Source organism: Pseudorasbora parva, chromosome 4, assembly GCF_024679245.1.
Source record: "Pseudorasbora parva isolate DD20220531a chromosome 4, ASM2467924v1, whole genome shotgun sequence".
In the NCBI taxonomy this organism is placed as follows: domain Eukaryota; kingdom Metazoa; phylum Chordata; class Actinopteri; order Cypriniformes; family Gobionidae; genus Pseudorasbora; species Pseudorasbora parva.
Window position 1 is genome coordinate 30,762,914 of NC_090175.1, and position 11,214 is coordinate 30,774,127.

Here is an 11,214-nt window from a genome sequence, read left to right on the forward strand (position 1 = left end):
TTATGCATGAGCTGGAGCAGCTGCAGCGCTGCCAGTGGAGAGAGACAGACAAGAGAGGGAGCTGGGGAAAGATTGCTGAGGAAGTGTTATTGTACCGACTTTTTGAGAGCGCGAGTTTATTTTGCTTGTATCTGAGAGCTCTGAATAAACACGAGTTAACTTTGCAATGTTATTTCTCTCACAAAATGCTTTCACCATAGCTAACAACAAACACGACATCGACATGAATACAGTAAGAGCTTTTGTTGAGCATAATTACTAGAGCAGCGTCATTCAAAAGGGTGATTGACCAATCCGAACATAAAAAAAGAGTGTTCTTTGAATGCTCTCTCTAGCCTGACAAGCCAGACCCACATCAAGATGTTTGGTCTGGAAACTCACCATAGACAGGGCTCAATCCGAGGGGCGGGATAAACGGTTGTCTTTCAAACTCCCTCTGCACGCGATAGCGCTACACCAACCAGAGCAACAAAGGTGAAATAGAGCTTGTTGATAGATTGAACATTCGCCGTATCCGGTCGGCTAAACTCCGAACACATCCTCCCTTTTTAAGAATGACTTCAGTGCCGTTCTTTGTTCTTTTCTCAGAGAAAAGCTTAACTCCAAGTCTTCCAGAGTCGCGGTCAAAGCTGATTCGAAAGACCGCCGCCGTTCGCCAGTTTCTGTATTTACTAGAAGCACGCAAACGCAACTCGGCCGTCGTCATTATGGCCCCGCCCGCCGACTCTATACACGACGTGATTGGCCCGTCCAGATTGTGAGGAATACAGCTCAGAAGGGTATTGAGAGTTCCGACACTTGCGGGCAGATTAAATTTGCTGCCGCTAGGATGCGTCTAGATTTCTAGGCTATGCTCTCTCTAGTTTAATCATTTAAATAACATATTTGTTTCATGCTACAAACAGAAATGACGTGAAGTTGATGGTTTTAGTCACTGGCTTGATTCACTGATGCATCAAGACGGCCAGCAGCGGGACTAACAGTTTTAAACGACTTAGAAAGAAAGTCTGAACTTGAATGATTAGCTACACATCAGAACTCACTGATCCCAGATCAGGCATTAATGAACACTGCTACTCACTGTTTGTGGTGGTGCTGTTGAATCCGTATGATAAAGCCTGTGCTGCTGACATCCACTGATAAACTGACTCCTTTCTCTACTAATTCTCTGGGCGGGCAAAGCAGAGGAAGGGGCGGTAACCTTTCCTGGTATGACCTCATAACAGGAGAATTCAAGATCAGCTCGTCTGAGCTCTCATTTTCTCAAAGGCAGAGAAAGACAGCCAGAACACGTTTTACACTGATCAAAATTTCTAGCTACTTGAGGACAACATTTAGGCTAGGAGAATTCATATTAATGTTGAAAAACCTGTCATGCCATGGGACCTTTAATAATTGCATGACAATTTGTAAGATTCTTTTTATTGTATTATTATGATTTTTTTTTATTAATGATGCTTATTGTTATTTAGAAGAAGAATGTCATTATTATTTATTTTATTAATATTTAAAAGAAGAAGAATGTAGTTTTTATTATTTTGTCAGTCTGAATTATTCAGTCCCAGTCCGTGCGCAGCTTCCGCACAGGCTCGCAACTGGAGGAATACATGCCTCAAATGCTTTGGTAGCCTATAGTCATACAAATTAAACATTGAAGTCTACTTTGCACAAAAATAAAAACTGAAGTTTATAATTACAATGTTGTTGTTGCTGTTTTTTTTACAGTGGGTCATAATATAGCATATATTTGTCAGTGCGTTTTGTGGTGTTAGAAATTGTTTTTCTGCGCATTTTCGCACTAACTCCAAACGTGCGTACACCACCTCCTGAGCTGGCGTAGGATTTTTAGCGTGCCGGACGCCAACGTCCATATTGATAAATCTCAAAGTCACCGTGGGTTTGGGTGTATGCAATGTGTACGATGGACCTGGCCTGTAGACCCGTTCGCAATTTGGTGTTGGGGGAATTTCTCATTTGAACTGAGTTAGTGGGTCCCTAGACATGAAAAATTACAGAGGTGCTCGTCCGCCATAGTGCCACGAATGACGTAGAGGTCCAATCAAATATGGCTGCCATCGGATGACGATGAAAATCCAACATATTTGTTTCTGAATGTTTATACACATGTAATACCTCTATTTTGACTAATTATGGTATGTGGAATTCATTTCTGCTATTGATATGACCATATTGGGTGATTTTGACCTTAAAGGGGGGGTGAAAAACAAAGAATTTCAGTCATTCTCATGTCAGTCTTGAGTACCTATAGAGTAGTATTGCATCCTTCATATCTCCGAAAAGTCTTTTCTAGTCTAAAAAGTCTAGTTTTATTATATTTATAAAAGAAATATGGGCTGTACAGAGTCTTTCCGGAAAAAAACGAGCGCCTGGAGGCGTATCGAGTGGGCGGAGCTAAAGAATGACGAGAGCGGACAAAGCGTTGACGTCCTCAAGCGTGGAGAAACCCATGGCTATCTCAGCTAATAGATATATGATCCAGAATCAGATTCGGAGGCTGAAATAAATTGAACAGGAGAAAAATTAACAGCAGGATTTGTGTGTGTTTACTCGCAGTTTGATTCGGTTTATGGACTATTGTGTGCGACTAAACTTAGCAGTAGCAAGCAAAACGGTTTTGCACGTCATACTAGTGTAACGTTATACATAGAACAACAATGGAGTAACCGTTAGCGCATTTGAATGACGAATCACGCGATCGTGTCGTTTACTGATGTTTACTCATGCGACGATAGCCAACAGCACAGACATTTGAAGCAGTTTTACTCACCGGCTGCTTCCAAAGCAGGACCGAACCTTTATCGCTGGGACCGCTCCATCAAAAACACACTTCTTTGTATGATTTGGTGAAGTCCTGACAGCAGTAAGTGTAGAGATCCACTTTGCGACGCGACTGAAGCGATGTTGTGAAGCTTCCCGTAATTTCTGCGTTCAAACCGGTTCAAATGCAGCACAGCCTTCCCAGAATGCTGTGCTGAAGCATTGAAGTCGCTTGATGTCACTCATAGGAATAAAGTGGAGAGCGGCGCGAAGTGTTTATGGGCGTGCATTTCCTCTCTCGCTCTAGTCACACGCGCGCGCTCACCCTACCGGGAGAAGAGCCCGTACGGCCCATACAAGGACCTTCCGCTCTGTCCACGTCAAGCCGAGCCATACTCGAAAAAAACTCTCCGAAACTTGTGAGAAACCGGAAGGAGTATTTTTGACACAGAAATACTCCATCAAACGTCCAACATTAGTTTTTGAAACTTTGTCTATGTTTAGGATGGGAATCCAAGTCTTTAACAGTGGTAAAAGCTCAGTATGCATGAAACAGCATTTCACCCCCCCCCCCCCCCCCCAAAAAATGGCATGGTCATAGTCATTTTCCTATTTTGAAGAATCTCAAAAGACATGTACATGCGAACTAACTAAATTTATAGTCTGCCCTTATACTGTGTATTGTGTATACAATACTAGAGTTCACAAAAAATAAGAGGACAAGATTTAACTTTTCTTGTATTTTACCAGGAGTATCAAAAGATACTTCTCACTTCATCTCACTATTGAGCATCGCACCAATTGATCAACAGTGAGCATGCTATCATCTTGATGCGTCACTGACAAAGACAGTGGTTAAAGGACATATTCTGACTGGAGATGACTGTATGAGCAACGTGGGGACTAAACATACTGCTATGGCTTCTGACCCAGTGCAATACTTAGCCAACTTTGAAGAGGCAGACACCTTGACAGAGCAAGATGCAGCTAAGACATTTGATGATTTCAGGATAGAAATCTACACCAGTGGAAGTTCTGGAATTGATGCTCTCCCTTCCACAAGTAGTGGGATCAGAGGCCACATCCAACGAGGGGCTTTTCTGGTTCATACAACATGCCACTTGCTTGCAACTGTGGCACACCCCTGCCATCAAAATGTCTGAAGTCCATACCACCAAGTCTGCTCACAGTGAAGCCCTTTTCACACTGCGATTCCGGCAAATACACGAATAATGTGACCCGGCATTTGTTCCCGGGCCGCTAGATTTGGCCCATTCACACGGCCAGCGAAATGCCGTAATATGTGCGCTTTCACACACAACGCTTAACGGTCCCGGGTCGAGTTGACACGTGACATCCTGATGTGACGTATAGCGGCGAGCGATCTCAGCTTCAGCGCAGATAGTAAGGAGCTCCGTGGTCTCGACTTGTGTCCAGTTTGCACACATTTCTGCTTGTTTCATTTTAGTTTCTTTTGTATACGAACACTCTGCGTTTAAAAAACAGACTAGCTCTTCTGGCACTGCAGGGTTGTATTATTGAAAAAACAAGCTCTAGGAGTCGCACGATAACTATGTACACGTTGCGGCATTAGTTTCGGCTTTTGTTCACACAGCGCACGTCCCGGGTCGAATACCGCAATATTACTAGGTCCCCGACCCGGGTCGAATTCGGTAATCAATCCCGGGACGTGGTTGCTTTCACACAGAAGGCGACCCGGCAATGTTCCGGGAATATTGCGGGTCCGACATGCAGTGTGAAAGGGGCTTAAGTAAGTGTGCAGGCAAGTGTGACAATCGCCGATGTGGCTTTTGTGCTGCTGAAGTTCATGCACCATATTCTGCCATGGAAAAATCATCCTGTAAAAACCCATCCCACTAACATGCATGAACACATACAGCACACTTTGAGAGAAATCAGACTATATTGTGCACTTTTAGTTAATTTGATATGATGTAATTTGTATCAGTGTTATTGCTTCTTTAGCTTAGAAATCTAGACACACCCTAGCGGCAGCAAAGCTAATTTGCAGCCCGGGTAGTCTAGCAACTCTTCGTTGAATTGTGAGCTGTAAAAAACAAACTCTGGTCAGGCCAATCAAATTGTGTATAGATTCGGTGGGCGGGCTTAATATAATGACGGCAGAGTTGCGGAGGTTCCGCGTGCTACTTGTAAACAAAGAAGCTGGCAAACAGCGTTCTTTCGAATTGGCTTTGGCCGCGACTCTGGAAGACTCAGAGTTAAGCTTTTCTTTGAGAAAAGAACGGTACTGAAATCATTCTTAAGAAAGGAAGATGTGTTCGGAGTTTTGCCGACCGGATACAGCGAAAGTTTAATCTATCAACTAGTTCCACTTCACCTTCTTCGTTGCTCTGGTTGGTTGTAGCTCTATCCTATTGCGTGCAGAGTGAATTTGAAAGACAACCGTTTATCCCGCCTCTCAGATTGAGCCCTGCCAATGGGAAGTTCCCAGGCCCAACATCTTGTCAGGCTATTGCTACATTGTTTTATTTGCACCCAATTGTTTTATTTTATATCATTGTACTAACACCCAATTAAACTAAAACTTCAAAGAGGATGTTTATAATTGTTACATTTCTTCTCTTCATGTCTTGTTATAATTAAAACAAATAATTGAAGGAAACAATAATAAGTGACTATAAAGAAAAAATATTTTTTTATAAAAAAATATGTTGACCTTGATATTTCAATGACAAGATGATCCTTAATGTTAAAAAAAAATATTAGCAATGAATGTTAAATGTCAGATTTAGTAGAATTAAATTTATTGCATCTGGCTTTTATTCCTAATAATGGCCAAGTTATGGCCAAGGTCTTCTGAATAGGAAAATTACCTTGACCATGCCTGTTAAAGGTCAAAATTCAACCATTATGGTCATAACAATATCAGAAATTAATTCCACATACAATAGGAAGTCTAAATGGAGGTATTACATGTGTATATACATTCAGAAACATAGAAGTTGGATTTTCATCATCATCCATCGGCGGCCATATTTGATTTGACCACTACGTCATTCGTGGCACTATGGCGGACGAGCACCTCTGTAATTTTTCATGTCTAGGGACCCACTAACTCAGTTCAAATGAGAAATTCCCCCAACACCAAATTGCGAACGGGTCTACAGGACAGGTACTGGATTTGCGAACGGGTCTACAGGACAGGTACTGGATTAATACTCTGGGTGTGTGTGAGGGATATACTCGATAATGTCAGATTGCATATCGTTAAAACAACGATTACGATATTATCGCAGACAATATATATTGCACACTCCTACATTCAAATAGAGATTTTAAAAAGTAGGCTAAGTGTTACTAATTAAACAAGTATATGTTCAGCTAATTATTAGCCTCTTACATGTCTTCATCTCGAGAAATTGCACAATTTAAACGACTAATGATGTTTTTTATAAATAAAGTTCAGGAGGAGCACTATCTAATCAGCTTGAGTATATTATACACAGCATACTCACCTAGTTACTTCGAAAGCTTTCTGCATCCCTCAGCCCCCCCGCGCACCCAAGCCGCCCCCCCAAAACCGAATATTTTATTTCACCATTTGAGATTTCACCTGCTGACAGGCTTAAGTTTTGGTAGCTCGTCTTGAAAACACAGTTTCGGGACTACTCTTACATATAAAAAAGACGTATTACTCACATAAGTGTGTTGTACTATTCCTGTTGGATCAGATATAGAAGGCACAGCATTGTGTTTTAATCGCAGTTTGTCTGCAAATCCAGCTCGTACTGAGACTTGTTTACAAATGATTCCAAAGTGAAATTAAGCGAACACACGTCTTCACCACATGAACTGGAACGTCATTAAAGGACAACTCCGGTGAGAAATGAACCTAAGGGTAATTAACAGATGGTTACAGAGTAGATTGTTCTCTGGGATGCGTTTTCATGGAAATCGAATGTAAAGAGTTTTATCTTTAAAAACAGATTAGCTTATAACACTAGTCTATGGGGCACAGAGTAGTGAAATTAAATCGCTAGTTAATACCACTAACAAGGCTAAAAATAGCCTCTCACTAACACAGTAGCATAATGAGGGTCCCTACATGCAAACCGAAGCATTGAGAACTTTGTAAGAGTACAAACAGTTTAATAAGAAGACACTTTATAAACAGAGCGCATTTCGCGTTCACGAACAGGCGCCATCTTGGAAAACAGTCTCGACTCATCGAGCGACGAGAGCTCTGCTAAGTGATGAACTGTGACTTGGAATCTCATATGGTCCGTTGTTTCCGGAAGAAAACACTGAACACAACAGAGAAAATAAATAAATAAAAATAAAAATGTCCATGTTATTACATTTCACAAACTTAATTCCTATCGACCAGCTCACTTAGAACAGCGCTCGTAGATCGATTCATCGAGACTGTTTTTCGAGATGGTGCCTGTCCGCGAATGCGTAAGGCACTATGTTTACAACGTATCTTCTTATTAAACTGTTTGTACTCTTACAAAGTTCTCAATGCTTCGGTTTGCATGTAGGGACCCTCATTATGCTACTGTGTTAGTGTGAGGCTATTTTGAGCCTTGTTAGTGGTATTAACTAGCGATTTAATTTTACCACCCTGTGTCTACCCTGTGCCCCATAGACTAGTGTTATTAGCTAATCTGTTTTTAGAGATAAAACTCTTTACATTCGATTTTCAAGAAAACGCATCCCAGAGAACGATCTACTCGGTAACCATCTGTTAATTACCCCTAGGTTCATTTCTCACCGGAGTTGTCCTTTAAAAAGAAATGAAGTATCACACATTCCTAATATTAGGATCCGAAAGAAGCTTATGCAGTGACTGTGTTCTTCCACAACCAGAAATAGCACTAGGACTGCAACAAACGATTATTTTGATAATCGACTAATCTACTGATTATTAGAACGATTAATTGACTAATCATCGATTATTGCCATCACCGTTGACGACTAATCTGTACATTTTGAACGATTATTCAATTAGTTAAAACATTGAGGTATACATATTCTAACAATAATATAAAAAAAGAAAATCACTTTAGCTTTTCGAAATGGTTGTTTTAATGAACTTTGAACCAACTAAACAGGTCATTCTCTCAAGTCAAGTTCTCAGATTTCTGTCCAACACAAATGCTTTCTACGCATTGTTTAAATATTCTGTTCTCTTCCAGTTGAAAAATAAAAAAAATAAAAAATCAGCTGCAATTGCTCTGACGAAAAAAAGTGATCAATAATAGGTGCTGCTTAAACTGGACATTTACTTCAGGAAACAAAGCATGGTAAAATATTAATCTGCAAACAATTATTACAAGTATACAAATTACACATTTTTTACATGACAATTGAGCTGACAGATTCTTATCCGCTTAAACTCTGGGACCACTTTTGGGGATTTTCGCCTGGATTTGGCCTACCCAAATTGAAAAGATTCCTATACACACATACAGTGGTCTAAGTTCAAAATGTTGGTGTCATTTTACAGGAAACCCTTTGAAGTTACATAAAACACTGCTAAAAGTGATAAACATGTAAGTATGTTGTCTAAGCTGTAATAACCCCCTCAAAAAGTAGGCGTTTTTTTTTAAATATATAAATTCATTTTTGAAAGTGTGTAACTCAGGCTCTGTGTGCTCTAGGTTCATGCAGACAGTTTGGGCTGTTTCCACCAAATTCCCGAAAATAGTGGGAAAAAAAAAAGTTTGTGTCATGTTGTATGCAAGATTTATTCAAATGGCAATGAAGGGATGACCCCCCTTTTCATTTAACAGTATGAAACAGTAACTGACATGAATGATCCTATTTCCTTTTGTAAGTCTTCAAGCATATGGAACAAAATACAGGCAAGTGATAAGACCATAATACCTAATAGTGTTACAATAAGGACTCCTAAACTCGATCAAGCTTTATTCTATCCAAAATAAATCACATTACTGTAATTATTATTAATAGTTTAATCATTATTATTAATATTATTACTATTATTATTAGCAGTATTGCCTTCTCTAATAAAGAGATTTTCCACTAATCAGTTAGCTTCAGCTGGAGAATTCTCCTCTCACCGGCTCCTGGTTTCATCTTTAAGTGCAACAGCCTGCACATCGTGCTCCCATTAAAAGTAAGTTGCCCCTTGTATGTATTGCACACGACAACATTCTTGGTTCAAAGTTTTAACATTCAACATTCAACAACTCTGTTAACAAACAGAGCACTTCTGTGAGGTAGCTTGAACAATCAAGTAATAAATAACTAGGGGTGTCCATGGTTAACCGATTGACCGATTAACCGTTAAAAATTGCGTAACCGAGTGAAACATTTTGCTCGGTTAAGTGGCGTCAATGACGTGCCTTGAATTTAGTTGTAATATATGTTTGCACCCCTAGAGACCGCCAGAGCGCTCCCAGACATTTGTAATATCCACAAGAAGAAGTCATGACCAGCTTTCTAAGCGGGCAAAGAAAGCGTGGGAGCACTTTAAAAATGAGAGTGACGGGGCAAAATGCAAGTATTGCAATGCAGTGCTTACCGCATTTTTCAGGCTATAAGTTGCTCCGGAGTATGAGTCGCATCAGTCAAAATATGCGTCATGAAGAGGAAAATAACATACGTCGCACTGGACTAAAAGTCGCATTAGGGCAGAAGCAGAGCGCGAGTCGCGCGCGCTGTGCATAACGGAGCAGAAGAAAGAAAGTTTGAAGTGAGAAACTTGTGAATGACTAGAGAAAAGCAGACGTTACTTTAATGGTAATGAAGAAAACAAAAAAGCTAATCGCGGACTGAAAGCAAGATGGCCAGAGCTGAAGGGACGAGACCACAGATGCTTGAACTCTGCCGGGAGAGGCTCAGCCCCGCGAGTCAAACGCTGTGCGAATCATTCTCGCCTGCATATTTTAGTACATGCCCTAATCATGCAGGCGCCCTCGCGGCCACTTGCATTGCTCGTGAACTGGAGCGCATCTCATCCTAATTTAACGAAACTCAGCGTACGCCTCGCAGACATGAAATAGATCTTAAGAAACTTGAAATGTCTTTTAACAATTTAAAACGAAAAGAAATAGGCTACTCTCTGATTGTGTAATCCATGATGTGCATTTCTCTATATAGGCGCGTTCACTACGGAGATGGTGGTCGTCAAATTAATAAACTAAAAATAACCCTGACGCACACTATGGTTAACCGAGTATTAACCGCTAAGGACCTCGGTTAACGGTTAATGAAAAACTTGAAAACGTGCAGCCCTATAAATAACATAAATTCTTCACTTTTGGATTTTAGTGCAACAGCAAATATAAAAAAATTCTGGGACCGGAGTTGCGCAGTAGAGAGCAGGAAGTACAACGGCGATATCAAAAGCACACCCACACTCTCACAGATGCAGAACAATAAATTATGTTGGTGTGAAATAAACAGTTATGGAAATATAGAAATTAAAGCTAAAGCTCCAATCTGCTCCCAAAAATCCCCAAAAAAGTGTTAGTGCCTCAGTGACAAATACACTCAAAGAAGAAATCGTTCTCAGCTGTCAATCATGACATCACACACCTGTTTTTATAGCATCAAATAACTAACTAAAACTAAACTTATTTAAAAAACGAACACTTGAAATGAAATCCTTGTGACGATAACTGCCTACAATGACAAAAAAATTACTTTGGGGAAAAAATATTTGAAGTGTAATTTGATTGTTTAGTTTGCCTCACGTCCATTAGAAAAAACTGAGGGGCGGCTATACTGGGACTGGCCACCGGGGGGCGATCGAGGCACCAGTGCTGCAGGCTTGGTTTAAAAAACAAAAAGTGATGTCATTCCGTACATTGCTGTTTCTGTGTGGAGTTAAAGGAACACTACACTTTTTTGAAAATAGGCTCATTTTCCAAGTCCCTTAGAGTTAAACAGTTGAGTTTAACCGTTTTTTGAATCCATTCAGCTGATCTCTGTATCTGTCGGTAGCACTTTTTGCATAGCTTAGCATACATCATTGAATCATACAGGTCCATTAGCATCGCTCTCAAAAATGACCAAAGACTTTATTTTTTCAAAGATAATATTTTTCCTAATTAAAACTTGACTAATTTGTAGTTACATCGTGTACTAAGACCAATGGAAAATTAAAAGTTTAGATTTTTATACCAATTTAGATAGGACCTATTTTTTTCGTTCCTGCGTAAGAATTATGGAACTTTGCGGCTGTACCGTGGGTTCAGCGGCGCGATGATATTACGCAGCGCCTGAAAGTAGTCCTCAGATAGGTAACTTCCAATGACCGGCACTATGTTTGTGTGGTTGCAGCCAGCAAATTATGTAGTGGATTTACTGTGAGATTAACCATATGGTTCTGTGTGTAGTAAAAAGCTGTGATAGTGAGTCAAAGGTGTATACTACTACCATCATGTTTCACAGACCAATGAAAATCAAGTAATGAAAGAATCA

General features: G+C 40.3%; 1 protein-coding gene across 2 annotated transcripts in view; it reads right to left on the reverse strand.

Moving 5' to 3' along the window:
* LOC137073247 (vang-like protein 1) overlaps nt 1–11,214 on the reverse strand; it is a 105,347-nt gene that overhangs the window by 49,366 nt on the left and 44,767 nt on the right. The window lies entirely within an intron of this gene.